Below are 7789 nucleotides of genomic sequence, written 5' to 3' on the forward strand. Positions count from 1 at the left end.
TTTCTTCCAGAGTTTATACATCGGACAATATTGTTTCTTCAATTGTTGATATTGTACATGATGATATGTCTGTATTGTATCATGGTCAAAACCAGTTGCGTTCCGTTATGCAGTTTGCATGGACATTACAAACGTTAAAGGCAGGAAAGGTCCCCTGGGACTATCTGAATACAACATCATTATTCCTTCTCTTTAACCTTACTGAAAAGCAGCAGTTCATGTCCATGAAAGATGCTACATATTCATTGTTACACATTGAAAAATTGGAGCCGTTACCTTTCTCTGTGGCGGAATTAAATTCAGCCGTGTGGTTAGTACATGGGTTGATCACGCTCCCTTTCGCGCTTTTTAAGTTTACGTCCTGTATGAAACACTATGCTCTGGGTAGATATGAACAGCTGGGTACCGCTTTCATACATGAGGTTTGGTCTCTCCCTTTTACGTATAGATGTACAAGAGACGGTACAGAGGTTTATTTGAAAGGTGAGGAGTGTACCTCGACACCTGATCATTCTGTAGTTTGTAGGCACATTCAGTTACACGGTGCATGCAATGTACACGCCCCGAATTTGGCCTGCGTCCTCAAAGGTATCCCAGTACCAGTGATTACACCATCTTTCACGCTGCTTGCAAACGGTAGTTGTTTGATTTTGAATAATGAAGCTTGCTGCGGGATGTTAGTGGGAATCCCATATATAGTAACTGTATCGCAGAGAGTAGTCTGCTGCAATAATGTTCTATTTCCTCCCCCGCATGGGCGGCTGGATGTTTCCATCTGGCCTTCGATTCCGACCTTGAAAGCAGAGTTCAACAAGATGAGCAGAATAAGAGCTCTATTGTCCCAAAAGGAGGTGCCATTGACTTCCTCCCGAGAAACGTTTGTCCTTCACGTAGCAAATACGCGCACTGAGGTACAGGCGCTTTTGAATACTGACCTCCCCCTGCATTTTGGAGCTTTGATCCAAACAATTTTCAATGCCTCGTCCACAACCGGCCTGGCTCATTTTTTTAAACTTGTAGGCTCAGGCCTCGTGACCTCCTTCCAAACTATTTTTGGTGTGATTCTGGCATTTTTTCATTCTATTTTCTCGAGCGTCTTTGGCGGTGTTCCGCTGATTCTGGCGCTGGTGGCAGGTGTGCTACTTTTACTTTTCATACTACGAAATGGCTGCTCTTTCTGTGCCACACGACAACCTGTCCCGTCTGCATCTTCTTCGTGACAGGATGCTTGAATATTATGGTACGCTGCCATTGGCGACTTTGAGCCTGGCGTATGGATTATCCTTCCGGTATTCCTACTTCACCTGCGTGCAACCTGTCTTTCACTGCCTAGATTGTCCCTTTGAATGGCCTCTGGATTTGTGCTTAACCAACACGGTGTCTCCGGTGCCGGATTATGATCGACTGATGAGGCCCTTAGTGTCTCACGAGTTTGCCTGTTCTGGTGTTCGGATTATGGCCTGTGGTGCGGCGCATGGCATCCTGGGTAATTGGGACATCGCAAGGGCTGCCTATGACTTCTTGGATATGAGCTATCTGGAGGAACACGTCGGTTGCCCTCTGATCGTGCTAGAGGCTCCGCTTATTGAAGAACATGTATGTTCCTTTTCTTTGATTAACTGGATGGCTGAGACTTTTAGTGGCTGTGCAAACGATTTTCTGTTGGAAGCTGTTGCCACGTATGCTGCATACACGTTCATGGATTGAGTGAACTGTCGTCCACTATGTTTTCTCTCCCATGTCTTGAACATTACCTGTGACTTTGTATTGCTGGCCAAAGCAGTATTTTTCATTTTTTTTCCCTCCTGTCCCTTCTTGAGTTTTTTTATTCTGGCCCAATTTTTTTGTTCTTTCTCGAACTTTTTCTGAATCGATATTTGGTTTCCAAATTGAATACGCCTTGTTCTGCTCTGTCGAAACTGAACTCTGCGTTCTCTCATTTCTTCCCTACTGGTTAGTGCTTCGATCAAGGGGGCATGTAGTAAGGACTCCCTTAATACGTACATACATTGTTAAGTTAGCATAACCACGTTAGATGTTAGAAAGCCATCTTGCTGCTTTTGCGCACGACACTGCGTCTACATGTTATTGTTTAAACAAACTGCTGACTCGCGCTTTGCCTCACACGAGAGCAATCTGTTGTTACCATCCCGAGCTCTGCGCAGCGACCTTGGTCTGTACATGGTGTAACAAACAGTCTGGGTTGTTAGACAATGCATGTTTTCCACTCTAGGTTGATCGACCCACTATTTAGCCATAACACACAGGCAGCTGCGAATACCTGAAAGCTGGTGCTTTTAATATTGCAGACATCATGTTTAATATTCAGACCGAAGACGAGCCTTCCTGCGAGAAGACTTCTGATGCTCCTGTGATGTGATTTCACTAAGCTGATCTTTGAGGTATGGGGTCCCCTATTCAAGCCTAAGAGACCTTTTATTAGCATAATAATAATATTAGCTTCTTAGTAAAGGGAAGGTGGTAGTATCCACTGTCATTTATAACATGATCCCTCCTTTTATATTCTATGGTATTGTAACGATGCTGATGGTTTTAATTATAATCATTTGTCTGCTTGTATTAGCCAAAGTACTGCATCTGAGGACACGTGGTCTATAAAAATAAACTCTTTTTATTTTCACCGTGTCTCCGTTTATTCTTGTTGTGGACTGATGTGAGAATAATATACGAACAGGTATTTCCGATTCCCACCATTCCTGAGAGTACACTGAGTCGCTTGTTCTGGGTTGTCTTTTCATTGGGATCGCTGAGCCAAATCTCGGATAACGAATGGGACACTTATGCTAGCCGGATACTGGGTTCTGGGTTCTGAGGTGAGTTTCTGGTACACCACAATTCACTGAGGTCCTGGGGTTCTACGCATAGTTCTGTGTATAAGCAGAATCCCTGCAACAACATAGCACACAGCAAAGTCCTTTCAAGCAGGGGGACACAGCACACAGCAAAGTCCCTTAGCCTCTCCTTGGTTAAATCAGCAAACTGCAGGCCAGCCCCAGAACACACAGCAAGGGTCAGTCCTTTTCTTCAGTTTCTTCAGCTGTTTCTTCCTTGGCAGAGGTTCCTCTTGTCTACAAAGTAATTTCAATCCTTTTCAGTCTTGTTCAGTCAAACGTTCAGGGGTTTCAGGTCTCATACCCCTAAATGTCTTTGAAGTCTTTGTGTTCAGGGGGGCACTGACCCCTGTCCAAACCAGTTCTAGGTGTCTCCCTGCCAGTGACACCTTCTTCCTTTGATAGTGAGGGCCTGGATCCTCAATTACTCAGCAGGAGATGGAGCCATTGTTTTATGGCGGCAGCCCAGGCCTCTTCACCTCCAAAGGCTATTCCTCCCCCTTACACTCCAGATGCAGGTCAGCCTGTTGCTGTCTCACCTCCTCGCCTGGGTCAAGACATTCCCCAGATTCTATCACTTTCAAATCCAGACAGTCAATCCACAACCAGGCAGAGACACGCAGAATTATTAGAACACAAAAAACCAGCTACTTCTAAAAGTGTGGTTTCTAAACACACAATGCAAAAATCACCTTCACAAAAAGATGTGTTATTAAATTGTGAGTTCGGGCACACTAAACTTCACCTCTCCATCTTAAGCCTATGGGAAGATAGGCTGGAAACATATTACACAGCCTCCCCCATGCTGTCCTATGAGCAAAATGGCCTTTCAACAGTGAAAAACGAAATGGAGAGTATTTCACTGTCAGGACATGGTACACACCTCAGTACATATCCTACCTTTCACATACACTGCACCCTGCCTAGGAGGATACCTTGGGCCTACCATAGGGGTGTCTGATGTGCATAAAAAGGGAAGGGTAAGGCCTGGCAAGTGGGTACACTTGACAGGACAACAAGGCAGTTTAACAAACTGCACGCAGGCACTGCAGTGGCAGGCCTGAGTTCCCTTTTTGAGGCTACTTGTGTGGCTGGCACAATTAGTGCTGCAGGCCCATTAGTAGCATTTGTGTTACCTACCCTGGCACACATAGTGCACTTTACTAGGGATTTTACTAGTAAAATAAATATACCAATTATGGACAACTAATTACCATTACACTTTATACAGGGAACACTTGCACTTTGACACTGATCAGCAGTGGCAAAGTGCCCAAAGCATCTAAGTTGGCAACACCATGTCAGACAAAATGTCTAGAGGGAAGGCAAAATGTTTAGGGAACTTTTGCCAAAAAGGGCCATTTCTAACACAACGCCCTCCCAGCCCAAAGCCTGGGTAGACCAATCAACTACCTTGATGGACTTCCCTGCTTGGGGCGATAGAACAGGGACACAGGCCCACTACTGCAGGGATACCCCCCTGTTCTATGCCTTCTTGACCCCAGGGAGTTCTCTTGGTCACTACTCCCTGGGCGAACTATGCTGCTCCATGGGTACTTCCTGGCAATTGGGGGCCCTCCAGGGGTGCTGGTCCCTTGCCAACTCCCACCTAGAGCGGTACCCCTGGAAGACCCATCGGTCAGGATACTGTCTCCAGTTATCCTGCCCTCCAGGTTAGAGATGGGTTTACCCCGGTCACTTTTAGGGGACCTAGCCCTACTGGCTGGGCACTGTCCCACGGGTTTTCCCATGGGGGACACCTTTCTCCCTTAACCTTCCATTTAGATTTCTGTGCCTGCCATTTAGGAATGGCACCCGCAAACTTCAGGACCATGGGAGCTCTGTTACAGACGCCCCACGCCCTCCTGACGCTAGGTGTTCTTCCTCACAGAGCTGGCAAGTAGGCGCTAGGCCTCCTACTTGGTGCTCCTTTAAGGAACCTTCCAGTCTCTGGGGTGGTGTCGTGAACCCCTGGGGACGCTTCTCACACTCCCTCCCTCTCTTTAGAGACAGAGCGCTAGCCAGCATGCGCCCTCCACTACTCTGGAACCTAACTGCTCCACTTCGCTTCTCTTACCTACTTAATGCCTCCTCAGACCCTTGGACCCATGTCCAGGGGTCGGGCTCTTGTGCTAGCTCCCAGGAATCAAAGAGCTCACACTCTAACAAGGGTTGGCGCAATCCTGGAAAACAATTACTGAGCCTAGGCTCCCTGGGGGCCAAATTGAGCAACCCGCTCAAATCATTTGCCATGCTAACCATCACCCAATCATCCAGTGCACTCTTGTACTCATCCATACTTGGCACTGGCTGTGCGCTCCCACCATTTGAATTGAACTCCACCTGTTTAGCCTTAATGTCCAGTTCCCTCATGCTTAACTCATGAGCTAAGAGAATCCTCTTCTCTTCCAAGGTGAGAGCGTTCCTGCTCTCCTCTGCTTGCTTTTCACTTTCAATGAGCAGCTTCTTCTCTTCTGCTTGAGCTTTAAGTTTTAAAACCTCCAACTCATGCTCTCTGACCCTTTGGTTTTCCTCCAGCTCCTCTGGGGAAAACCTCCTCCCTGAATGGTAACTACCAGCCCCTGAGGCTGGTCCTTCCACCGGCAAATCCTGTGGACCAAATCCATTCCCTGGGTCATCCTCATCCACCTCAACATCACCTGTCTCCTGAGCCTCTTTGGCTTCCCACCAGGCCCTCAAGGCCGTTTGCAGCTCCTCCTTCTTGGCACTTTTCATGGGACATCCCAAAGCTCTGCAGAATTGCCTCAAGTGATCAACGTTGTAGGTAAGCAATGCCTCAATGTAGAACTCCAGTTCTGTAACCTCACTGGTTACTTGACTCCTCTGAGACATAGGGCCCTATTACTATAGCGGGCGGATCGCGCTCCGCCCGCCAAATGTCCCTTGTTCTCCCCCCGCCATATTAGTATGGCAGTAGCATCGCGGTGGACGGAAACACCGTCCACCGGTCAAATTGTCGATCGGTGGAAATGCAGGGGCGGCTGGTGACATTTGAAAGTGGTTGGGCGTAAAATGATTGGTATACTTCGCCGTTGCGAGCGAGCGTAGCGAGCAAGCCCGAACCCCTATAAGGAGGGTTCGGGGGGGGTTCTCCCCCCGAGAAAATTTTGAAAAAAGAGAAGAGAAATGGAGCATTTTCAAGCAAATTTGAGAAAGCAGGAAGGTTAATAAAGCAATTGTGAAAGTGCAGTTATAACATTAATAAAGAGATGTCATATAACATAGGTAGCTGCTTATTCAGTATAACCACAGAGCTTCATAACAGACTTCGAGATACAATGCATTTCTGAGTACCTCACTCACAGATGTATTTTATTTAACAAACTAAACTGGTTGCAAAGTAGCAGCATTCAACATTGTTTACTTTTTGTAAATGAAATCAGCACGTCTCTCTTTAAGAGCAGCAAACTTTTCAATAACTTTAGTGTTAAAGTCCGGGATTTTCTGAACTAGCTTGCTCTCTACAGAAAGCATTACCAAAGCATCTTTTCTCAAGCATGGTGTTTCTCAGGAATGTCTTAATCCTCTTTCAGGCTGAAAAACATTGTTCTGCCTCGACTGTTGTCATAGGAGTGGTTATGACAATTTTAAATGTAAATGTAAATGTCAAGGTACTTATAGAGCGCACTGTCACCAGACAGCCACCTTGCGGTGTCGCCTTTGCGGTTTCCTGGCGCTGATACTCATACCGCTGTGGAACCCCTCCTGGCTTTCCCTGTGAAGTGTCCAATCCTGGGCACCCCCAGGGTGAATATGTATTAAGAGGGTAACTGTTCCTAAAGAAGGTCGTGTGTGCTCTCGAAGTGTAGACAGATCGGGTAGGGTGTGGGGAATTTCTCCTTTTGAATATAGTGCCCTCACACACCCTTTCGAGTGTCTTGCTTCATCATGGGGCGTAGCTCCTCGTGGGGGTGGCGCTGCAGTCCCCCACGGGCCCCGCAAGAGGGCTCTTTGTCGGAGATCTTTTGTTTGGAGATGCCGCAGTTGTGCATGGGGGTGTGTGGGCCTATCTAAAGGGTGGTGAGTGGTGCATTTAAAAATTACTGGATAAAGTATAAGACCTTTATTCGCAACTCTACCTAGTAAAAAGTTTAAAATAGTGATCCTGGAGCTCCTCTTGGAAAAGAAATAAAAGAGGGCAGATGTGAGGATTACTGCTGCTCTCAGGACGGAGCGTGTGAATCCTAATAATAAATGGTCAACATGTTTCGCGCTTCAAGGTGGGTCCTTAAGGGATCCCAATGCGCTTCGTCAGGACCGAACTATAAGTGGGTGAAACAATTATAATTATAAATGAAGGGGAACAGGTTTCAAAAAAGGTGCTGTGTTGTAAACCTGTGATACCTTAATAATAGGTAAATGCAGCGTCCACGCGCTGGTAGGTACTCCTTCTTGTTTGGATAACCTTTACCCAACCTGGTAGGGTAGAAATACACAAAGAGAGACACACACATGGATAGGGGAGAGGGAAAACACTGAAAATAAAACATAGCATCTGGTAATCATTAAACAAGATCTATTGTGATTGCAATGTTCCCCAGCAAAAGAAGTAAAATTTAAACCATGCTTCAAATGATTACATGCAGGTACAAATGACTTGTGTTGGAAGAGTATTCAACATCGTGCTCAAGACCGCTATGGTGGGGTGCGAGTAATTTTAGATCTATTACTAATACTCGAGTGCCATCAATGAGTATCTAACAACCTGTGTAAGAAGACTTGTAGCGGTCATTACGTGATAATGGAACACTATTATTTGTGAGAATCTTTTCCAAGCACGGAGCTACATGATAAAGCCTACCCTGAAAGTATAGGGAATGGGCTCCATCAGCAACGCGGAGTAGGCAGAAAGAGAAACTGGATAGAGGAAACAAAAATTATATCATGGATGTCGATATTTTGGTAAGCTGTCATCA

This window comes from Triturus cristatus, chromosome 6 (assembly GCF_964204655.1).
Source record: "Triturus cristatus chromosome 6, aTriCri1.1, whole genome shotgun sequence".
NCBI classification, from domain to species: domain Eukaryota; kingdom Metazoa; phylum Chordata; class Amphibia; order Caudata; family Salamandridae; genus Triturus; species Triturus cristatus.